The sequence below is a fragment of the Heptranchias perlo genome, chromosome 3, assembly GCF_035084215.1.
Source record: "Heptranchias perlo isolate sHepPer1 chromosome 3, sHepPer1.hap1, whole genome shotgun sequence".
NCBI classification, from domain to species: Eukaryota; Metazoa; Chordata; class Chondrichthyes; order Hexanchiformes; family Hexanchidae; genus Heptranchias; species Heptranchias perlo.
In genome coordinates this window covers 21727905-21753626 of record NC_090327.1, presented here as the reverse complement: position 1 = coordinate 21753626, position 25722 = coordinate 21727905, and the positions used below count along the sequence as shown (strand labels likewise).

At 40.7% G+C, this 25722-nt stretch overlaps 1 protein-coding gene across 6 annotated transcripts in view; it reads left to right on the top strand.

The window, feature by feature from the left end:
• LOC137311168 (protein tyrosine phosphatase type IVA 3-like) overlaps window positions 1–25722 on the top strand; it is a 159705-nt gene that overhangs the window by 66539 nt on the left and 67444 nt on the right. The window contains exon 1 of one of the 6 annotated variants that reach the window (XM_067978522.1): window positions 7104–7534. The exons of 4 other annotated variants lie outside the window; for them this stretch is intronic. The gene's annotated coding sequence lies outside the window, so the exon portion shown is untranslated. Of the gene's footprint in view, window positions 1–7103; window positions 7535–23525; window positions 23619–25722 lie in introns of those variants that run through there. One more of the 6 variants, XM_067978524.1, reaches the window with a different exon arrangement.

Here is a 25722-nt window from a genome sequence, read left to right as displayed (position 1 = left end):
GTGTTGTTGGAGCTGCACTCATCCAAGCAAGTGGGGAGTATTCCATCACACACCTGACTTGTGCCTTGTAGATGGTGGAAAGACTTTGGGGAGTCAGGAGGTGAGTCACTCGCCACAGAATACCTAGCCTCTCGCCTGCTCTTGTAGCCACAGTACTTATGCGGCTGGTCCAGTTAAGTTTCTGGTCAATGGTGACCCCCAGGATGTTGGTGGGGGATTCGGCAATGGTAATGCCGTTGAATGTCAAGGGGAGGTGGTTCGATTCTCTCTTGTTGGAGATGGTCATTGCCTGGCGCGAATGTTACTTGCCTCTTATCAGCCCAAGCCTGGATGTTGTCCAGGTCTTGCTGCATGTGGGCTTGGACTGCTTCATTATTTGAGGGGTTGCGAATGGAACTGATCACTGTGCAATCATCAGCGAACATCCCCATTTCTGACCTTATGATGGAGGGAAGGTCATTGATGAAGCAGCTGAAGATGGTTGTGCCTAGGACACTGCCCTGAGGAACTCCTGCAGCAATGCCCTGGGGCTGAGATGATTGGCCTCCAACAACCACTACCATCTTCCTTTGTGCTAGGTGAGACTCCAGCCACTGGAGAGTTTTCCCCCTGATTCCCATTGACGTCAGTTTTACTAGGGCTCCTTGGTGCTACACTCGGTCAAATGCTGCTACCTTGATGTCAAGGGCAGTCACTCTCACCTCACCTCTGGAATTCAGCTCTTTTTTGTCCATGTTTGGACCAAGGCTGTAATGAGGTCTGGAGCCGAGTGGTCCTGGCGGAACCCAAACTGAGCATTGGTGAGTAAGTGCCGCTTGATAGCACTGTCGATGACACCTTCCATCACTTTGCTGATGATTGAGAGTAGACTGATGGGGCGGTAATTGGCCGGATTGGATTTCTCCTGGGTTTTGTGGACAGGACATACCGTGGCAATTTTCCACATTGTCGGGTAAATGCCAGTGTTGTAGCTGTACTGGAACGTTTGCAGGTGATTCCCCAAGCAGGAAAGCTTGAAAACTACTGACATAAACAAGTTCTGCAGTGATGTATGTGGTGATGGAGTGTCTTTGGAAAGTACTAAAGAATACAAAGCTTAAAGGGGAAATATGGGAACTTGCGTGGATCCTATAGTTTTACGTCCACACCTCTTAATATTACTTTTATGCTACATGTCTACCTCCAACAGCTAGAGTAAAGTTTGAGCCATTTTGTGGGGGTAAAAGTTTTGCTACAGCTATACAAAGCCCTGGTTAGACCACACCTGGAGTACTGTGTTCAGATCTGGGCACCACACCAGGGGTGATTTGATTGAAGTTTTCAAGATATTCAGGGGAACTGATGGGGTAGATTGAGAAACTATTTCCACTGGTTGGGCAATCTAGGACTAGGGGACATAGCCTAAAAATTAGAGCCAGGACTTTCAGGAATAAAGTTAAGGAATACTTATAGAATCCTAAAAAGGTTACAGCGCGGAAGGAGGCCATTCGGCCATCAAGTCTGTGCAAGAACAATCCAGCTAATGCCACTCCCCCACCCTATCTCCATAGCCCTGCATATTTTTTCCTTTCAAGAACTTATCCAGTTCCCTTTTGAAGGCCATGATTGAATCTGCCTCCACCATCCCCTCTAGCAATGCATTCCAGATCCTAACAACTCACTGTGTTTTTAAAAACAAAGTTTTTCACCTTCGGTTCTTTTGCCAATCACCTTAAATCTATATCCTCTGGTTCTTGACTGTTCCGCCAATGGGAACAGTTTCTCCCTATCTACTCTGTGTAGATCCTTCATGATTTTGAATTCCTCTATCAAGTCACCTCTCAACCTTCTCTGTCCCAAGGAGAACAACCCCAGCTTCTCCAGTCTATCCACATAACTAAAGGCCCTCATCCCTGGAATCATTCTAGTAAATCTCTTCTGTGCCCTCTCTAAGGCCTTCACATCTTTCCTAAAGTGTGGTGCCCAGAACTGGACACAATACTCCAGTTGTGGCTGAACCAGTGTTTTATAAAGGTTCATCATGACTTCCTTGCTTTTGTACTCTGTGCCTCTATTTACGAAGCCCAGGATCCCGTATACTTTTTTAACTGCTTTATCAACCTGCCCTGCCATCTTCAACGATTTGTGTACATCCACCCCCAGATCTCTGTTCCTGTACTGCTTTTAGAATTGTGCCCTTTAGTTTATATTACCTCTCCTCGCAAAGGGTGGTAGAAGTTTGGAAAACTCTTCCGCAAACTGCAGTTGATGCTAGCTCAATTGTTAATTTTAAATTAAATCATCATTTTAAATTTTTAATTGTTAATTTTAAATCTGAAATTGATATATTTTTGTTAACCAATGGTACTAAGGGATCTGGAACAGAGGTGGGTATATGGAGTTAGGGCACAGATCAGCCATGAATGGCAGAACAGGCTCAAGGGCTAAATAGCCTACTCCCGTTCCTCTTCTCCTGTGGTATAAATAACTTCTTTTTGGTCAGCTGCTGCATTTGGCTACATTACAATAGTGACTACATTGTAAAAGTGATTCATTGTCTGTCCAGCGCTTTGGAACATCCCGAGGACATGAAATAAACTCTAAATCTAAGTTCCTTTTCTTTTTTCTTTCCTATTTGGATATGAAAAAAAACTAATGGTCTTGGTGTAATTTTGGAGCGTATGTTTAAAAAAAAGTCTTGCATTCCTGAATAATGCACAACTATAAATGCTGAATGTGGTCATGTGTAGCAGGCGAATATATAGTGCTTTCATATTCTACATGGTGCGTTTCAATTTATTTTCTTCAGTTATTTCTCAGTTAAAATGCAGTCATTGCCTGTTTATGAACTCCATTTGTAATTTTTCAGTGAACCCAGGGAGTTTCCTTGAAGTACAAGTTGAACTTGTTTTTAGGCTCAAGTGCAAATGCTAGCACCAAGAACACCTTGCCATTGCTTTTTTTAATGGACAGAATGTTGAGTATCATGTAAAATGCAAAAGATTTTATTTGAGCGAAACTGCCCTCCCTGTTAAGTGATGGCAAACCACACAGCAGATCTAGTCATAGTATTGGGTCGGGTGTGGTAACAGAAGAAACAACTCCAAAAGGCAAGCTTGCCATGGGAAAAATGAAACAGACTTGGAGATAGATGAGCACATGCATAAAGACGGATGAGTCTTGTAAGGTACTTTTTTTTAAAAAAAATGTTTTCAAAAGGGTGGTAGAAGCAGATTCAATAGTCCCTTTCAAAAGGGAATTAGATAAATACTTGAAGGGAAAAAAACTTGAAGGGCTACAGTGTAACAGCAGGGGAATGGGACTAATTGGATGGCTCTTTCAAAGAGCTGGCACAGGCATGATGGGCCGAATGGCCGCCTCCGGTGCTGTACCTACTAGGATATGTATATACTATATTGTAGACAAGTAAAATTCTCTATAGTCAATTGATTGAACCCTGAAAGGAAAGAGGAAATTGAATTTCAATTGTGCTGAATCTGCTCTGTTTTATGTTGATACAGATATGGCACCATTGTGGTATTGTACATGCATGTGATCCATACATGCAGATTTTTGCAAGCTAGACCTTTTCCACGTAACTTTTCTTGCTTTTGAATTTTCATCCTTCCTTTCCTAAAACCATTGATTCCCTTACTGAGGTACAGATGCAGCTTACTCTGTTTACCCAAGTCACTGACTGATCCTATCCTCACCTGGTGTCCACATATGTGTGCTTCCAGTAAGGGTTGCTGTGTAGCAATTATGAGATGGGACCCTGATTAAATTTTCTCTTCCCTACAGGAGCGCTGTAACCAATTGCCGCACCCCTAATGTATATATGAACGTGTTTGTGTATATATATTACATAGGGGTGTATATATGTGCACATCTGTGCATATGGAATTTCAGTATGCAATGAGCAGCTTCTGTTTCACTACATGTACAGTTTACATCCAGCACGTAGTGTTAACTAGAAGTGCCCACTACTAAATATTAACTTGGAGATAGCACATTTTGGAAATTTCATTTACTGTTGTAAGAAAACAGATGTAGTAAAACATTGGAGTGTGAAGAGTTGAGAGTTTGAAACTCAGCATTCCTACTAGATCTATGTTGAGAGCAAGTGAAGATGGTTAGAAAATGCATATACAATAAGTGAAAGACATTTAAGAAAGCTTGACCCAATTTGCCAATTGAACAACTTCAGTGTTGGACAAAGCTCATGTCCACACTGGAATAATAATTAGTCCTGTTTGTCAGGCTGTAGAGAAAGCTCATCTGTATACAGTTCAAAGCTATTCAAACAGCGTGTTAGAGGTTTCTTTATTGTATATGAGAACCCACACTTAACAGTATCCATGTGTCCAGACTGTCCATTCTATAAAGGATTATGTCTGAACAAATATCAAGATTTGTTAGCAATTAAGCCAGAAATCTCTGCTTATATCAGCAGAACAAAAATTGCATCTTAATAGGATAGCATGATTAAGCTTCACAGACTGCTTCTCCTGCCTATGAAGCTCTTTAACCATCTGATTCCCCAGGAACTCTTCACTTATATGGAGAAAATTCAAATGCAAAATTCACCATTACACACTGATCCAGGCTTGCAGAAGCATGTGTTGAACCACAGGAAGTCTGTGACTTGCTCGTTGGTACTCCGCTACAATTTTAAAAATTATTCATTCTGGGGATATGGGCATCACTAGTAAGGCCAGCATTTATTGTCCATCCCTATTTGCCGCCGCCTTGAACTGCTGCAGTCTGTGTTTGTAGCAGTTTGATACAACTGAGTGGCTTGCTAGGATAGGGCAGAAAAGTGGCAAATGGTGTTCAATCCGGAGAAGTGTGAGGTAACGCATTTGGGGAGAGCAAACAAGGCAAGGGAATACACAATAAGTGGAAGGATACAGAGAAGTGTAGAGGAAGTGAGGGATCTAGGAGTGCATGTCCACAGATCCCTGAAGGTAGCAGGACAGGTAGATAAGGTGGTTAAGAAGGCATATGGAATGCTTTACTTTATTAGAATATAAGTGCAGGGATGTTATGCTGGAACTGTATAAAACACTAGTTAGGCCACAGCTTGAGTACTGCGTACAGTTCTGGTCACATTACAGGAAGGATGTAATTGCATTAGGGAGGCTACAGAGGAGATTTACGAGGATGTTGCCAGGACTGGAGAATTTTAGCTATGATGACAGATTGGATAGGCTGGGGTTGTTTTCCTTGGAACAGAGGAGGCTGAGGGTGATTTGATTGAGGTGTATAAAATTATGAGGGACCTTGATAGTGGATAGGAAGGACCTGTTTCCCTTAGCAGAGGAGTCAATAACCATGGGGCATAGATTTAAAGTGATTGGTAGAAGGATTAGAGCGGAAATTAGGAACGTTTTTTTTCACCCAGAGGGTGGTGGGGGTCTGGAACTCACTGCCTGAGAGGGTGGGAGAGGCAGAAACCCTCAACTCATTTAAAAAAAAAAATACCTGGATGTGCATCTGAAGAACCTTGATCTGCAGGGCTATGGACCAAATGCGGGAAAGTGGAATTAGGCTGGGTGGCTCGTTTCTCGGCCGCGCGGACACGATGGGCCGAATGGCCTCGTTCTGTGTCGTAAATTTTTTATGATTCTATGATTTCAGAGGACAGTTAAGAGTCAACCATATTGGTGTGGGACTGGAGTCACAGACTGGGTAAGGACCGCAGGTTTCCTTCCCTAAAAGACATTAGTGAACCAGTTGGGTTTTTACAACAATTTGGCAGCTTCATGGTCACTTTTTTACTGATTCTACAATTGTGCCTTGACCATGATAAAAAAAATTCATGAGACATGTTCTTGTTGCATTTGCCTCTGTGCAACTTGTTCTGCCAACTAATAAAGAAATAGACTTGCATTTATTTTTCTTTAAATCACATTTCTTTGAACTATAGAAGCACTTGAAATACTGAATTACTACACTTGTGGAGTGCAGTGACTCTTAAGTAGGCAAGAAGATACTGGTACAGTCTCTAGATAAGCTTTGACATTTCTCAACTGAGCCACCAGATGGAGTGGAACAAAATCTGTTGAGGATGGTTTCTGCCACAGAATCTTATACCTGTGAACTAGTCTGAGGATTGCAACCATGGAAAAGACTCTGAACCGATGTTACGTGATGAACAGAAATAATTTAAAGAATTCGAATGAAGGGTAAAGCACTATTAAATGTGTTGCCCATGTTCTGTAAAAAGCCCTAAAATGAAAGGGGAATATTGATGCCTGCATTTACATTGCAGACTGCTGACAATGACCTTGTTGTAGTGGAATGAAATGCCACCTCCTCCTGAGGAATGGAGTACCATCTCTTTGTAGTTTTTTAGACTCTTCCAAGGACAGCACGATGATTGACACTGACAACTTTAGCATTTATTTACAATCACCATCTTTTCCAGTCATGAACGGGCCTGCTTGCAGCTTTCTGTTTATAGACCTGTGGAGACTATTTTCAGACATTGGGGAAACACTGCAACAAAAATGATAGTCTTGATTTACGACTTTCCAAGCACTGCTGATTGAGCCTGTGTGGTTGGATGTTGCCACTGGTGCTGTTGGATCCACCGCATGTCTTAAACAGAATCTATTCCACTCCACGGTTCTAGGGCCTCCTGAAAAGAATAAGTGGGGAGGGGGGGTGGTGTGGTGGTGGGGAGAGGGGGTCATTTCCATCACAAAGTTATTGCTATAGCTTTTCAACTATGTTTCAAAATATGTAATGAAATTGTGTTTTTCCAAAAAATAAAAATTACACTAGACTCTAAAGCTGCTTCTCTCTCAAAATGCACTCTCTGCCCCCTACCCCTACTAGCTTAGACCAGTGAATTAAATCCCAGGTTTCCTTTTTATGAATGACTTAGGCAAACTCAACCTATGTAGCGTTCCGGTCATTGTCTTCCCTGTTCAGGTATTTATAAAAAAAATGGGTGTGTAAACTCCTTTTTCTGGTTTGTCGAATGACATGCTCCAGAACTTGTACCAATATGAATAACATACTGTTCTGTGAAAAAGGGTTGGACTGCTCCAGGTGCTGGCACTAGGCCAGAGCAACTAGACCTTAGATTTGTGCTACAGCTAACCGAATGACTGTTCAGTTCCCCACTGAGGCGGTCTTTTTTTTTCTCTCTCTCCCTAAGCTGTCATTTGAGATTGCTAATTGGACACAGACTTTGCATAGGCAAACATTGCAGGAAATACATCGTTTGGGGTTTATCTGAGAAGTAAGGGGAAGGTCCGAAGCATTTGGATAAGCTGAGACAGGGAAAGAACATCTCACTGCAGCTGCACAGTGAGATTCTGTCGGTTTTTGCTGGTATACCAGATGAGTTATTCGTAAGTTCATTCTGTGCGTATGTTTTATCAAAAGTTTTTGAGAACCACATTGTTTGTGTTCAGACTGTCAAAGCAAAAAGCTTTGGGAAGAATGTGAATCCTTCTCTGCTGATGAGGGGATACTCCCAAGAAAATGCCAACAGGATTTTACGGCTCTTGAGCAGGAAATAACCTCCACATTTTGCCACTCAGTAAGTTTTTTTCTGTTCCACATTTATAAGGCTTGGTTAAGTACATTTTCTAAAAGATTGGTGTGTGGGGTGGGAAAAAATCTGTCAGAATTCTAACTCAAGGATTGCTGTTAACTGTTGAGATTTAAATATGGAACTTTTAAGGGAATGTAGATAAGTATTACAATTGGTGTTGGTAAACTATCTATTAATGTAGTAACACTCGATACTGCAGCCAGTTGTTAAACTGTCTCCTGCTTGTTGTTTGTTACACTATGCTAAGCCTTCACTCCTCCCTGTCTGCTGACTTTAAAAGACTTGCCAAATGTAACAACTGTATAATATAAAAGTAGTTCTTAAGTATTGGTATACATACGTATTACGTTTCTATGAAGTACTGCTTTTCCACTTCAATATTGCACATTAAAGTGAAGGGATTGCTTCACATGGAAAATGTGTGCATGCATATCTATCTATGCATATATATATTACCATTGAAAAGTATTCCAAATTTATCGAAATACAATATGTTGATATAAATCTTAACTCAATCTAACTGCTGCAAGAACATGTGTTGCTTGCATGTGAGAAATGGTGCACGCCTCGTTTCCCTACCCAAAACAGCGATATCTCTTTAAAAGCTTCTGGAGATGTCGTTTAATGTGAATTTAGGGAGACCATTGGAAGATATGTACCTACTTTACTTAGATTTTATTATGGAATATATGATAGTGATGTCAAAATGATGTGTTTCCTGTAATTTTACTCACTTGGTATATTATAATACATGTTGATTGCAGTTTTCATTCATTTATTAATCACAGTTTCTATGGATATTGAAATTACAATACCCTGATTTGTAGAGGGGCCTACAATTACAATATTTTTAAATCACCTCATTTCAGAAGTCATTGCAACCGTTCTTTCAAAATCAGTTAGAAAGAATACTTTTTTTTAACCATTTGAGCAAAAAGATACACCAGCGTGGTCTCGACGTGTTGTGATTTCTTTAGTTCAGTGTTCAGTCACAAATCTTTTATGTACAACTTTCTGGTTTTTCGACACAACAACCTTTCTTGAAAATGGAAATTTAAAAATGCAAGGCTGGAAGTGGGGGGAGGCAGCTAGGCTGCGCTATGAGCTAGCGCACTGTTCTTTCACCTCTGGAATTTGGGTTTAAATCTAGTATAAATATCAGATGACATGAAACTCGGAAATGTGGTAAACAATTAGGGGGAAAGTAACAGACTTCAGGAGGACATAGACAGACTGGTGAAATGGGCAGACACTTGGCAGATGAAATTTAATGCAGAGAAGTGTGAAGTGGTCTATTTTGGTAGGAAGAATGAGGAGAGGCAATATAAACTAAATGGTACAATTTTAAAGCTGGTTTAGGAACAAACACCTGGGGGGCGTATGTTCACAAATCTTTGAAGATGGCAGGACAAGTTGAGAAGGCTGTTGAAAAAGCATTCAGGATTCTTGGCTTTATTAATAGAGGCATAAGAGTGCAAAAGCAAGGGAGTACTGCTAAACCTTTTGTAAAACACTGGTTAGACCTCAGCTGGAGTATTGTGTTCATTTCTGGGCACCACACATTAGGAAGGATGTCAAGGCCTTGGAGAGGGTGCAGAAGAGATTTACTAGAATGGTACCAGGGATGAGGGACTTCAGTTATGCGGAGAGACTGGAGAAGCTGGGGTTGTTCTTCTTAGATCAGAGAAGGTTAAGAGGAGATTTGATAGAGGTGTTCAAAATCATGAAGGGTTTTAATAGAGTAATTAAGGAGAAATTGTTTCCAGTAGCAGAAGGGTCGGTAACCAGAGGACACAGATTTAAGATGATCGGCAAAAGTGGCGACATGAGGGAAAAAAATTTTATGTAGCGTGTTGTTCTGATCTGGAATGCACTGCCTGAAAGGGTGGTGGAAGCAGATTCAATAGTAACTTTCAAAAGTGAATTGAATAAATACTTGAAGGGGAAAAAATTACAGGGCTATGGGGAAAGAGGGGAGTGGGACTAATTGGATAGCTCTACCAAAGAGCTGGCAGAGTCACGATAGGCCGAATGGCCTACATCATTCTCTATGTATATTTTTTTTATATATACTCCGTAAGTCTCCCTTAGCATTACACATGGAGTCAAGACGAAGTGTAATCCTTGGACCTTGTGGCATTAGCAGGCAGGCGATAATTAGACCAGGGTGTGCAGATAGAATTTGGTCCCCGTTCTAAAGTCATATATTCTGTCCTTATTTTAATGTAATATGTTTGATTTTGTGTTATTTATAGTTAAATAGCAAAACTTAGGGCAGTTTGAGAAGCAATGAAATAGAGTTGGTTGGAGCATAGGTGTTTCTCTACTACAGGCTGAGGAGTTGGAAGATATGACATTTGGGTGCTAAGGTGCTGCCACTGGTCAGAGTAGTATGACCTGTTTATATAATCTGTTTCCATTTATAAATGTGGACATAAGAATTTATAATGGAAAAGTTGACCCAAAAGTGTGACAAAAACATAACCAGGATGTAAAGTTTGTAGAGAGGAAAGGTTTGCAGATGTAATTTTAAAAAATATATTCATGAATAGTGGAACAGTACCTGAAACAAAAATGTTTGAAGGAACTTATGAATTCAAAACACAATTTTTTTTATTTTAAAAAGTACAGGTTGAGTTAGATGCCATCTGCTTTTCCACAGAGGTATTCAAGGATGTATGATGATCAATGTATTGCAGTAATTATTTGTTCATTTTTTGTTTGAGTACAGGTTAAGAAATCTCAGAGATAAACTTAATCATTTGTTGTATCTCGATGAGAAAAAGCTGTTCAGGCTATCAATTTTATCCCTGTAGTACTGTAACACTCCAATTATAATATTCAGCTACATTTTCAATGTCCCTATTTTTTTTCTCTTCCTTTTACTACCTTGTCTGGCAGATTTTTCCAAACATTAAGTATTCTTTGAATAACTAAGTTCTTCCTTGTACCTGTTTTAAAATTACTTGCTACTAATGCAGGGGGGTCCAAGATTTTTACCTTCATGGGATGTGCAGGTGTGTACTGCGTAGCCTTATGGGTCTTTAATTTGCATATATTTTATGATGCTGATGGTAACTAATTTTGGTATTCTGAATTGGGGATTATTCATAAACTAGGCAACAGATAACCTCCAGATGTTTAAAACACACAAACAAATAAGAAATATATAAGCCCAAAAAGGATGAAGTTTCTTTACTTCAAGGACCAGATTGCTAGGACTCAAAGGGTTGCATGGGACCTACAGGATGTATCTTGGACACCTCTGCCCTAATGTGAATTCATGTCCTCAAGTACTACTTTAATTGGTTTACTTTGAAGTAATGTACAGGGTTTGCTTTATCTTCATCATAGAACATTTTATATATATCTGAGGTTATCACCTTTCTAGCCAGTACAGCTTTAGCTTCTTACTTGTAGCTTATCGCCTTTTACACTTGGAATCAGCCTTAATGACCTCAGCACCTTCTCCAACACTTGTATTTTTGTTGTGTGGTGACCAGAACTGAACACATTACTCCAAGTGAACTCTGCCCAGTGCATTGTGAAGCCTCAGCATAATCTCAACATTTTTTGTACTCCGTGTTCTGGTTATATGTTCCAACATTCTGATGAGCATTTCGGCTTTGCCACATTGTCTAGACATTGAAAGTGATCATTATACGATCACTCCCAGGCTTCTTTCATTTCAATCTCCCTCCTCCAATGTAATCCCATTCATTGTATATTTTATGCTTGTTTGTCAACCAGTGTACAAAACTTTACATTGGCAATAGTACAGACATCTTTCTTAAACCCCTCCACCTCCTCTAAGGCCCTCCTTAAAAACCACAACTTTGACTTAGCTTTTGGTCACCCCTCCATCTCCTCCTTTGGCTCAGCATTTGTTTTTTTCCTTTTTCTTGGGATGTTTTATTTTCTACATTAAATGTGCTATATAAATGCCTAAATACTACTTTCAGGAGGAGATATTGGGTGAGGTGGCCAAACTGGTGGGCTGTAAGGAGGGTCTTCAAGGGGAACAGGGAAGTGGAGAGGCAGAGGAGTTTAGGAAAGGCATTAGTGAACCAGTTGTTTTTTTACGACAGTCCTTTAGATTTCATGGTCATTTTCTGGTACAACTTCCCATGGTGAGATTTGAACTATGGGTAGCTAGTTCAGTACTATAACCACTAGGCTACTAAGTTTGCAGTGCTGGAGGAGTGAAGCCATGCAGAGAGATAAAAATTTTAAATTTGAGTTATTAGGGACTTAAGTCAATAGAGACCAGCAAATATGGGGTGATGCGTAAATCGGACTTAGTGCAGAATAAGATATGGGCAGCAGGTTTTAGATGAGTTTGAGTTTACAGAGGATGGGAGACCAGCCAGGTGAGCATTGGAATGGTCGAGCCTGGAGGTGACAGACAAGGTTGAGGCTTTGATTGGCAGAAGGGCTGAGGCAGGGCAGAGACGGGCAATGTCATGGAGTTGCATTGGGCAAATCGCGTTAACACCAACGTGCCCACTACAAATGATGGACTGTATTTGCAAAAGAAAAATGTAAAAGGATATGGGAAAATGGCATGGAACAGGTTTAAATGAATAGCTTTCAGAGAGTTGTTGCAGGTTTGATGGGCTGAATGGCCTCCTCCTGTGCTGTAAAATTCTATGATTCTAGGAACTTTTCTTTAATCATTCCTCCCTTTTGGTAGGTGTTTATATGGTCAGTACCAACCATGTGACATACAAGGAAAGTTCCCTTCCCGTTTGTAGTAGCCCATGTTAAAAGTTAGTGCAATTTTAATCTATATCCAGTCCTACTCAAAAAATCTATAACCTCCATGCATCGCTTGTTCTTGTGATGCTGCTGCTCATCCGGTTATGTTACTGGGCGAGTAATCCAGAGGCCTGGACTAAAATCCAGAGTCATGAGTTCAAATCCCGCCACGGCAGCTGGCGAATTTAAATTCAATTAATTAATTAAATTCAATTAATTAAATAAAAATCTGGAATTAAAATACTAGTATCAGTAATGATGGCCATGAAACTACCGGATTGTCGTAAAAACCCATCTGGTTCACTAATGTCCTTCAGGGAAGGAAACCTGCCGCCCTTACCCGGTCTGGCCTATATGTGACTCCAGACCCACAGCAATGTGGTTGATTCTTAATTGCCCTCTGAAATGGCCTAGCAAGCCACTCAGTTGTAAAAATCTCGCTACGAAAAGTCATAATAAGAATAAAACCGGACGGACCACCCGGCATCGGACCACTAGGCACCGGACACGACAACGGCAAAACACCAAGCCCAGTCGACCCTGCAAGGTCCTCCTTACTAACATCTGGGGACTTGTGCCAAAATTGGGAGAGCTGTCCCACCGACTAGTCAAGCAACAGCCTGACATAGCCATACTTACAGAATCATATCTTTCAGCCAACATCCCAGACTCTTCCATCACCATCCCTGGGTATGTCCTGTCCCACCGGCAGGACAGACCCACCAGAGGTGGCGGTACAGTGATATACAGTCAGGAGGGAGTGGCCCTGGGAGTCCTCAACATTGACTCTGGACCCCATGAGATCTCATGGCATCAGGTCAAACATGGGCAAGGAAACCTCCTGCTGATTACCACCTACCGTCCTCCCTCAGCTGATGAATCAGTCCTCCTCCATGTTGAGCACCACTTGGAGGAAGCACTGAGGGTAGCAAGGGCACAGAATGTACTCTGGGTGGGGGACTTCAATGTCCATCACCAAGAGTGGCTCGGTAGCACCACTACTGACCGAGCTGGCCGAGTCCTGAAGGACATAGCTGCTAGACTGGGCCTGCGGCAGGTGGTGAGCGAACCAACACGAGGGAAAAACTTACTTGACCTCGTCCTCACCAATCTACCTGTCGCAAATGCATCTGTCCATGACCGTATTGGTAGGAGTGACCACTGCACAGTCCTCGTGGAGATGAAGTCCCGTCTTCGCACTGAGGACACCATCCAACGTGTTGTGTGGCACTACCACCGTGCTAAATGGGATAGATTCAGAATGGATCTAGCAGCTCAAAACTGGGCATCCATGAGGCGCTGTGGGCCATCAGCAGCAGCAGAATTGTATTCCACCACAATCTGTAACCTCATGGCCCGGCATATTCCTCACTCTACCATTACCAACAAGCCAGGGGATCAACCCTGGTTCAATGAGGAGTGTAGAAGAGCATGCCAGGAGCAGCACCAGGCGTACCTAAAAATGAGGTGCCAACCTGGTGAAGCTACAACACAGGACAACATGCATGCTAAACAGCGGAAGCAACATGCTATAGACAGAGCTAAGCGATTCCACAACCAACGGATCAGATCAAAGCTCTGCAGTCCTGCCACATCCAGTCGTGAATGGTGGTGGACAATTAAACAACTAACGGGAGGAGGAGGCTCTGCAAACATCACCATTCTCAATGATGGCGGAGTCCAGCACGTGAGTGCAAAAGACAAGGCTGAAGCGTTTGCAACCATCTTCAGCCAGAAGTGCCGAGTGGATGATCCATCTCAGCCTCCTCCCGATATCCCCACCATCGCGGAAGCCAGTCTTCGGCCAATTCGATTCACTCCACGTGATATCAAGAAACGGTTGAGTGCACTGGATACAGCAAAGGCTATGGGCCCCGACAACATCCCAGCTGTAGTGCTGAAGACTTGTGCTCCAGAACTAGCTGCGCCTCTAGCCAAGCTGTTCCAGTACATCTACAACACTGGCATCTACCCGACAATGTGGAAAATTGCCCAGGTATGTCCTGTCCACAAAGCAGGACAAATCCAATCCGGCCAATTACCGCCCCATCAGTCTACTCTCAATCATCAGCAAAGTGATGGAAGGTGTCGTCGACAGTGCTATTAAGCGGCACTTACTCACCAATAACCTGCTCACCGATGCTCAGTTTGGGTTCCGCCAGGAACACTCTGCTCCAGACCTTGTTACGGCCTTGGTCCAAACATGGACAAAAGAGCTGAATTCCAGAGGTGAGGTGAGAGTGACTGCCCTTGACATCAAGGCAGCATTTGACCGAGTGTGGCATCAAGGAGCCCTAGTAAAATTGAAGTCAATGGGAATCGGGGAAAACTCTCCAGTGGCTGGAGTCTCACCTAGCACAAAGGAAGATGGTAGTGGTTGTTGGAGGCCAATCATCTCAGCCCCAGGGCATTGCTGCAGGAGTTCCTCAGGGCAGTGTCCTTGGCCCAACCATCTTCAGCTGCTTCATCAATGACCTTCCCTCCATCATAAGGTCAGAAATGGAGATGTTCGCTGATGATTGCACAGTGTTCAATTCCATTCGCAACCCCTCAAATAATGAAGCAGTCCGAGCCCGCATGCAGCAAGACCTGGACAACATCCAGGCTTGGGCTCATCAGTGGCAAGTAACATTCGCGCCAGATAAGTGCCAGGCAATGACCATCTCCAACAAGAGAGTCTAACCACCTCCCCTTGACATTCAACGGCATTAGCATCGCCGAATCCCCCACCATCAACATCCTGGGGGTCACCATTGACCAGAAACTTAACTGGACCAGCCATATAAATACTGTGGCTACGAGAGCAGGTCAGAGGCTGGGTATTCTGCGGCGAGTGACTCACCTCCTGACTCCCCAAAGCCTTTCCACCATCTACAAGGCACAAGTCAGGAGTGTGATGGAATACTCTCCACTTGCCTGGATGAGTGCAGCTCCAACAACACTCAAGAAGCTCGACACCATCCAAGACAAAGCAGCCCGCTTGATTGGCACCCCATCCACCACCCTAAACATTCACTCCCTTCACCACCGGCGCACTGTGGCTGCAGTGTGCACCATCCACAGGATGCACTGCAGCAACTCGCCAAGGCTTCTTCGACAGCACCTCCCAAACCCGCAACCTCTACCACCTAGAAGGACAAGGGCAGCAGGCGCATGGGAACAACACCACCTGCACGTTCCCCTCCAAGTCATACACCATCCCGACTTGGAAATATATCGCCGTTCCTTCATTGTCGCTGGGTCAAAATCCTGGAACTCCCTTCCTAACAGCACTGTGGGAGAACAGTCACCACACGGACTGCAGCGGTTCAAGAAGGCGGCTCACCACCACCTTCTCGAGGGCAATTAGGGATGGGCAATAAATGCTGACCTCACCAGCGACGCCCACATCCCGTGAACGAATAAAAAAAAAGTGGAGACTTGAGGCATATGGGAGTCCACGAAAATGTGAGTCTCCGATGCCATTGGATCTTCAGAGATCACCAACGTTGTACCATAGTGCCAAGGTAAAAGTGAATTTAAACTGGTCAATATAGACTGTGGGTGATTATGAAGATGAGGATGTTCAGCCAATTTCCTAACCGGGTCAATAATTTTCCTTCAGTTCCATGAGCTTCAACTTTAGTGAACAGTCTCTTATGAGGGACTTTGTCGAGCGCGTTCTGGAAGTTCATGTAAACAACATCCATAGACATTCCCTTGTCCACTATTTTAGTCACCTCTTCAAAAAATTCACTCAGGTTTGTCAGGCATGACCTACCCTTTGCAAATCCATGCTGGCTCTCTCTGATCTGCTGAAAATTTTCAAGGTGTTCAGTCACTCTATCCTTAATTATAAATTCTAGTAATTTCCAGACAACAGATGTTAAGCCAACTGATCTTTAATTCCTTGGTTTCCCCCTCTCTCTCCTTTCTTAAATAGCGGAGTGACGTGCAATTTTCCAATCTAAAGGAACAGTTCCTGAATCGAGAGACCCTTGGAAGATTAAGCTTAGGACTTCTGCAATGTTCTAATCCTACTTCCTTTAAAACCCTGGGATAGAAACCATCTGGTCCTGGTGATTTGTCACTCTTTAGTGCCATTATTTTCTTCATTACTGTTAATTTGCTTATGTTAATTATGGTGAGTCCCTGATTCAAAATTAGCTTCCTTGGGGTGTCCGGCATGCTATCCTCTTCCTCTATTGTAAATACTGATGCTATTTCCTTATTTTCATTTACAGTATCACCATTATCAGTTTTTAAGGGGCCCACATTGCTCCTGACCGCCCTCTTTTTCCCAATATAATTGTAAAAATGTTTGTGTTGATTTTGATATCCTTTGCAATTTCTTTTCATACTCCCTTTTTGTAACTCTTACTATCTGTTTTGTCACCCTTTGCTGTTCTTTGTATCTCTCCCAGTTGCCAGGATCTGTGCTTATTTTTTGCATTTTTGTATGCTTTTTCATTGTTTTATTTTGTCCCTTACATCTTTTGCCGTCTATGGCTGTTTCTTTTGACAAGTAGAGCTCTTGCCCCTTAGGGGTATGAACTGGTTCTGTATCACAGTAAATTCTTTTGTGAACACCTCCCACTGATCTTCTGTCGTTTTACCCATTAACAGATTTGCTCAGTTTACTGTGGACAATCTCTGTCTCATCCCATTGATGTGGAGATGCCGGTGATGGACTGGGGTTGACAATTGTAAACAATTTTACAACACCAAGTTATAGTCCAGCAATTTTATTTTAAATTCACAAGCTTTCGGAGATTTTCTCCTTCCTCAGGCAAAACATTTGCCTGAGGAAGGAGAAAATCTCCGAAAGCTTGTGAATTTAAAATAAAATTGCTGGACTATAACTTGGTGTTGTAAAATTGTTTACAATTGTCATCCCATTGAAGTAGACCTTACCTAAATTTAGAACAAAATCAGCTGCTCCACCAGTTGATCTTACTGCTAAGAACAAAAAGAGAAATCATATTTAGGTGACTGGCTGCAGTTTTTTGTTCTCGTTGACAGTCAGTAGTTTAATACTGTATTAACGAGCCCTTATTTCAGCAGTATTTTAATCCACTGAATATTTACTTAATTTATTTTTGTTGCAGTCCTATTCTCTAAGAAAATAAAGGAAAAAACAGTAAGATTGCTTAAAATGTATTTTGAGACCAACTTCAATTAGCAAAAACTTAATACTTAAGTGCAACACACTGATGTAAGTATTAGCTGTTTTACAAATGACATTGCATGCAGCCATAATACCTCAAAAGCTGAAGTGCTGTATGTTGAGATGAATGTATCATGTATGTCATGCATCTATATACCCAGTATAGGGATGGAATGGCTGGTGTAGTGTTTTAGACAGTGCCTTTTCATCTGTGATAACTGGGTTCAAATCTATTGAAGATTTTTGAGATGAAAGTCTGCTGGCTGTAAGGTTCCAATGTGAAACCTGTTTGGGCAATTCTGGTCCAGTTCCTTGTATAAATCCATAGCACAAAATCTGCCTCAACTAAGGCCACAGCATAGCTGGCATGGGGGATGGTGCAGTGAGGTTGGCCTCCTGATTTTGGGATTAAGGCATGTTGGGCAGTGCAGAATAAAGCTGTGCTATATGTGAACTGGGAGTAACACTGGAAAACTAAATTGGTAAGTGTTCTAATCTCCTGCACAAACATCTCATTTGATGAGTGCAAAATTAACAAAAAAAAATGCCAGTGATCTGGAGGTCTGAATCCAGAGAAGGTGAGTTTAAATCCTACATTGGCACGTTTTGAGAATTTGAATTCAGTTTTGAAAAAAGCTGGTGTAAGTAAAAGTGACCATAAAGTTTTTAGATTGTCGTAAAAACCCAACTGGTTCACTAATAACCTTTTATGGAAGGAAGCCTGCCGCCCTTACCTGGAGTGACCTATATGTGACTTCAGTCCCACAACAACATGGTTGACTCTTAACTACTTTCTGACCATCCTAACAAGCCACTCGGCTAAAGAATGCAGTCAACCACCACCTACTCAGAGTAACTAGGGATGGGCAATAAATGCACATCCTGAGAATGAATTTTTAAAAAGGTACACTGCAGATCTGTCGGGATTTGAAAAGAGAGGACAAGTCACAATCTCGGGTGGAAACCATTTGAAAGTTTAACCTGTTTTCTCATTTGCCATTGTACACATGGTATGAAGTCCAACTACTTAATATTTTTGAATGATGGCAAATTAGCAGTTTTTTTAAGGATATATGTTTAACTGTAGTTCAGTCAGTTACAAGATATATGACATCAGAATGTATAAACAGTTTATAACAAAAAAAACAATTTCAACATCAGGAAGCAAAGAAGAGGCTTAGAAGAGCCAGTGAACTTGGGGAGAGATTTGTCCTCCAGTTTGTGGAATATAAATGCATTATTTTAGCAATTTCTTTATTTAAAAAAGGTAGACTATGAGAATTGGATTAGCATTATTAAACTAGTATTTTATCTTGGTTTGATGAGGTTGTGTGAGTGCAAATCTGCTTTTTTTAATGTTTCCTATTTATTGCCTAACTTGTGTTCTCTTTTTGTTTGTCATTCAATTTGCACGTTATGGTTGAGTAATAGTCCGCAACAGTAAATTCGCCAGCAAGTGTTTCGCTCATCAATCATGGGACCTGTGTTGTTTTTTTGTTTTCTGATTTATGTATCTGCCCTATAGGATGTAAAACAATGTTAACTCATCAAATGGTGGCCTATTCTACATCCAGTTGTTTACTTTAAAAATACTTTGGCAAATGCATACTAGGCATACTATTGTTGACTTCATAACTTAAACTTAAGTAGCTATCTTATGACTACTGCAGATTTACCATCTCTTAATCAGTTATCTGCTTCAAGTAATAATATTACAATATGTGCAATTATCCCTCAAGCCCAAGTATCTAAAACATAGGTGCTAAATTTGAATAGAAATATATTTATTATTTATTATTATATAAATATTATCATTGGTAAAGAGAAAAGATGTTCATATTTTAGGTGTAACCCTTTTTATCTATTAGATTTAAAGCTGATTTTTGGAGCAGTGCAGCAAAATATGTTGTGCTGCAGAGTGATGGGATATGGGATTCTTGTGCATAATTCCCAAGTGGTATACGTTGTAAGTTGCACTGTTGTGGGAGGAGCCAAGCAGAGACCAGATGCTTCCCACAAGTAAGTGGGGGAAGATTGAAGGGAGTCAGTATAGCTATTCTCATGCACTTCCTAGAGGTCAGATCAACAGTCGTATTAAACAGCCTGGGAACAGGTTACCAATAAAACACCCCATAATCAAAATGCTTGCCAGTAAATTTAAGGTAGTAATTTAATCTAAGATGACTGATGACGCTTTGAATTAGATTGGTTCATGCGCACACGGTTATGCTGTCAGAACTTCTTGATTGTTACTGACACTCATCCAACATCCTGTGTATAATCTGCTATTATTCATGTTTTATACAGTGAATAAGTGGTTGGGGTGGTTACATTGAAATCACTCTGTATCCATTAGTTGTTGTAATGTATACAGCAAAGTTAGTTTAACCATAAACAATATCTGACCCATTGTCCCTATGAGTTGCTGACAGTGGAAAGCATTTTGTTTTTCTTTGGCCAGAATGCTCTATTCAGCAGATAAATGACTGTCCTCCCTGAAAGATTGCTGAATTTACTTATACAATGGATTACTGGAAAATTACCAGCTCTATTTATTCTTTTTTTGAAAAAAAACTTATTTTAGAAACAAGGCTGTGTTGACCATGAAAAGGATACGGACCATTTTACAAAAGCTTCAGGGCTAGAAGTACTGCCGGTATTTTTTTTGTGTGGGTCTGCCTAGCCTATAATTTTGAAAATCAAAGTCCAATATTTCACTTTGTAGTTTCATCAAAAAGCTCAGTGTCAGTTCTACAAAGTTAGTCGTGAATCAGTAATTTTACATTAGATAATGACTGGTTAGACTGCGTCATTGAATATTTGAATCTGTTCAAAAGCCTTGAACTTTAGGGCAAGGCTGTAGAGAAGTGTAAGAACAGTTTAGTTTAGAAACCCTGCACCCCACCCCCATGCTGTAGCATATAGATATATTTATATTATATAATTATGTTTGAGATATTTTATGTAGATGTTCAAACCAGGTGCTGTCTAACGGAGTCCTCTGGACAGCTAAAATTTTAAATCTGCTTGCTTGTGTTTTTAAAAACAGAAACCAGTGATGATAAAACCTTGCCTTCAACTTCTCGGGAAGATTACTTAATCTGTTGGTTTTAACAGAAGGTGTGTCAAATCCATTGTTTTATGAAACTGTTCTTCACAAATGTGTGTATCAGATTAATCTGTTCGATTAAATATGGTGTACAGTAGGTCTTTTTTCATTTCCCATGGATGAAAATTGAATATTAATACTACTATGCTTAAAGGCCTGAATTAAGGAAAAAATAAAGATATGATGTTCCATCAAAGCAGCAAAAAAAATCATCGGTGCTGTTGACAGAGGGTAAAATGGAGCATTTTCAATTGGTTGACTTCAGTCCCCTGCGTATTGGTGCTAGTGTGGTTGCTAAGGAAACGCTTGTTTTAGTGTGGTTTCCTATAGAGCAGATGAAAGGGAAACAGCTGGTGAAGTTTAAGCATTTAGTGCGTTCTGATATGCCTGCAAAGGAAACTAAAATAATTCAGTTTAAAAATCATTTGATGGGTGTTTATCTCGCAGACTGAACAATGTAGCCCATGGTATAAAGGAACATTATGCAGTTCAGAGGACTTAGTGCAAAATGAGATGAACTTTCAACCAGTGCAAGTGTGCACAGCTTCACATGAGGATTTGTTTCTCGTTGCCCTCAGTCTTTTCCTTAAGCAACTCTTTGTTTGATGGACTGTTATATTTTCCCTGCAATTCTAATGTGCTTTTATCAACTGATGCATTCCATTTAACAGTCTAGTAATCTTTGCAGCTAATTGATAAGGTTATACCACCCCCTAGAATCATCTGTAAAAAGTAAATTGTTTACCTGCTTGAAGTCTACAAAAACCAGAATTGTTATGTGAAATAAACTCCCAGATAAAGCAATTTCCGCCATGCTGATTTCTTAAAAAATGCTGAATATCTGATTAAGAATGAGGTTTTTAACGGTATGTATAAATGGAGATGTGCGTACGTTGTTTGAAACATATTACTTCTTGAGCAAATAGGATGACATTTTCGGTAATTAATTTCGGTACGGTCAATTACTGAAGCAAACTGCGTGATCTGTCTGTATTGGAGGGGTGTCTTTTTATCCCCCATACATTTACATTCTTAAACGGGTACAAGCTTAATTTTGTAGGAGCAGAGAAATCAATTGGCAGGATTTAGAACATAGCTTGATGCTATTTGGATCTCTTTTCTTGATCCATGTGGTAGGACTCATGTATACCAATCTTTACAAGATTATTGCATGTGAGTTTCAGGAGCACTAGACTTGGAGGGGAGCAGTGGACCAGATAGTGTGCATATAAATTTCAAATAGTAATTTATGTATCTGTGTTCTTGTGCTTCTGCTACTGAAATCACTGTCATGAACTTCAATTATAAGCATTTCAATTGAATAATAACCATAAAATGTTATGCTGAAGGCCTAAAAGGGTTCGACTTTTTGAGGGCGTATGTGTGTTATCATTGACTTCAGCGGCACTGGCATAATATAAATGAGACGGTATCAGTGCCCCCAAGCAGATGGTAATCTCGAGGGATATTTGGATTTTTTTTTCTTTGTGCTACTGAAGATATATGGCTGCGTGAGCAGTGACCGGGCTTCATGGCTTGGAATTTCCTGAAAACTAGCACTATAGTAATGGCGCATCCATAGCCTACTTTATTGTTCAGCAGAGTTTCCAGCAAAATATGGCGGAACTGAGTTACTCTCGTTTTGACGCCACAGCAAAATATCCTGAGCTATTTGCCCCTCTTTGTCTAAATCCAGACTGAAACAGTTGAAAGTTCATTATTATGGCTGTGCCCCTATTCGAACTGTGGCAATAGTGAATTTTCTTGATTCGTACTTGTTTCCCCGCTGCTTGCAGGCATGCTGATTAACCAGGTGACCAAGTTTGTATTGCTGGAATAAAGTTAGATTTTAATTGCTAAATAAATGATTTTATTATCAAAAGCTGACAAATAATTTATCACACCAAGTTACGTTGCAATCTGTTTATTTTTCCAAAACTCTCAAACTGAAATTACTATTGCTAAAGAAAATCGCAAAACAAAGATCTCCATACATAATATTTAAAGATCAATCTAGCAATCCTTTTGTTTTGAGTTAGTGAAATATTGGAAAACTGATCTCTATTATGCACTGAAACTTGCTCACTTGTAGGAAAAACCTGGGGTCTCCTGAATGGAGTTTAGAAACACATTGAGGGGCACTTGAAGTTTCTGACTGAGCTGCTTCTGGGTTTACACTGACTTTAGCTCTCGATCTGAAGCATTATTAGGAGTGAAATATGTGCTATAATTTACACCAACACCTAGATTCTATTGTTCTGATGTGGTACCATTCCACTGTTAAGACATCCTGAGTCCATATTAAACCAAATAATGGTAAATATATATTTTGGGTTGTTCCACAAAAAGGCTGTGCTGGTTAACTCTGGACGTGGTGATGGTTAATCTGGTTAGTCGCAAAGCCAAGTACAATGTTAATAATGCGCTCTATACAATTAACATAAAATACCCCTACCCACTGCCAAAGCATTCATGAATTCTGGATTTTTAGAAAGAAAATGTAAACGGCAGTCTGTTTAGTGACATTACATCTGATCTCCAACAGTGTCCTTGATTAAAATGTCATGGTGTCTAATTTGACTCTATTGAGCCAGTGGCATAGAATAGAATAGACACTTTTGGCCCAAGATGATGAAACATAAAGCCAACCCTGTTTTCAGTGTTAAGTTAGGAAAATGTTTTGTTTCCAATTAGTAAATGAAGCAACTATCTATTTTTGGATTCCAGTATTTCTAATTTAATTTTAAAACTCTCAAATAATATGGCAATGGTCTTACAAGGCCCACCTGTTGGCCTGCTTCTGAACAGTTGTGCTGCTTTTGATTTGCCACTATCCTCGCCACGGCATATTTACATTAGTTTTCAAGGAAACAACTAGATCAGCATGCAAAACAGTGAAATTTACGTTGTATATTGCCAATCTCTCCATTGCAGGAAGTTCTGGGCCAGTCTTTTCCTGTTGCGGGCAAACATGAGTGTTCAGCCCTCTCATCCAGGCCAGCGATATTGTTTTTCTCATTACTGCCTTTTATGGATCCTCCCCAACAGCAGGACAGGTACACAGCTAGAAAATCAGTGTTTATTATATCTCTTTTAAAGATTTGTACATGCTATTTCTGATGCCCTGGAAATGACCCACAATCTAAATGGGACAGTTCCAGAACACTGCGAGCCCTAGCACGTGGTAAAACTCTTATCTGTTCTGCAGCTTAAAACTGCATGAACCTTTCAAGCATGTAGTTTTTCAGCATTTTGTGATCTCTTTTTAAAAAAATCTTTATTTTAAAACTTGTTAAGGGCTTCAGTTGCACACTACACTAATGTGTGGGAAGTTTTAAAAGAATAACCAGTAAAATTAAAGTGACACAATAAGCTTTTTAATTAAGTGCTTTTGGCATGTTATGATGTGAAGTTTAGTTCAGTTGTACCACCAGCTTAGTGTGCAGGCAAAATCAATGATCACTTGAAGAATGCGAAAGAAGCGTGTGACTGTAGACTTGGCAACCACAAACGGTAGCACAACTAGCATGACAGCAATCGGAACTTCTGAACAGATGGTCCTTTACAGGCTCAGAAAGGTGGCTTACGTGCCAAGCTTGTACATTTCATAAAATATATTCTACTGTAACCTTAATTTGTAGTGGCTTGGTATCTAAAATATGCCAGCTGTTTTTCTGAGTGCATGTATGTGTGCTCCATTTTTGCACAGATATTCTTGACCATTCATGTCTGTTAACCAAAGATTTCTGGGACCTGCCTTTGCATTAATTGCAGTTAGCCTCTGAGTCGGAAGGTTGTGGATTCAAGCCACACTTCCAAACTTGATCGCATAATCTAGTAAGTACTGTGGGAGTGCTGCATTGTCAGAGGTGCAATCCTCCAGATGAGCCGTTAAATCAAGCTTACATTTTTCTGCCTGTTGTGGTGGACATTAAAGATCCCGTGGCACTATTTGAAGAAAAGCAGTGGATATCTCCTAGTGTCCCGACCAGCATTCCTCCCTCAACCTACACCACCTAAAACTGATCAACTGGTGATTCATTTCATTGCTGTTTCTGGATCTTGCTGTGTACAAAATGTCTGACATATTTGCTTAATTAACAGTCACAGCTCTCCAAAGTAATTAATTTACCTGTGAAGCACTTTGGGAACATTTCTGACAGATGTGATCACATGCGATATAAATGTAAACATTCTCTTTCTTACATTGTGTTTGTATGGTTGTAAAGGCAGATTCTTGATTCAGCTGTTGAAGTTCATGTGTGCACAGTTCAAATAGTCATCCCCAACTATAGTGGAAATGCAAATTTTAAAGTGGAAATCTGAAACACTCTTACCAAAAAGCCCCTAAGGCTAGGTCAACTGAAAATTTTGAAATTAAGATTGATAGATTTTGGTTAGGCAAGGATATTAAGGGTTACGGAACCAGGTCGGGTAGATAGAATTAAAATACAGATCAGCCATGATCTAATTGAATAGCGGAACAGGCTCGAGTGGCTGAAAGGCCTACCTGTTCCTATGTTCCTGTATATTTAAAATTAATAATGTTAAATTTAAAAACTTTTTAAATTTTCCTTTGTCTTTTTTTTCCTCTCAATCAAATCTTTCTTTCCCCCTCTTTATTTCTCTTTCTGTATCTGATTTGACATTGAATTCACCCACTCTAATTTACACTTCCATCTCAGTCCTTGTGCTGTTTATTTCTCAATCCTTCAATCTGATTGGTTAAGGAGATATACAGTTGCTTGCCCTGTTCACTCAGGTCCCAGATGCCCTGTTGCCTTCACTGCGACATTATCAGCTCGCACTTTCAGCAACTTGCCATGCAAAAAAATTTAAAACCTAAACGTGCAAGGGCAAGTCTAACTGACAGCAGACACCATTAGATGCCCTGCTACAGCAAAATCTGAGCCAGTCTCTCCTGTTCCGGTGACCACCACTTTGTATCCAATTTCGCGCTGTATCTTCCTATCTGAAGATTCGTGCTCCATCTCTCACTGCATGTCTTTTCACACTTTTTTCTCCTTTTTCTGCCCCTCCCCCAACCTGCCTCTAACTTGGATACCCTTGCTTAGAACCAGAAATAAAATGTTGAATCATGTACTCCTGTGAAATGGTTTTGAAAAATGACATACACTAGAGGAGTAACACAACATTTTT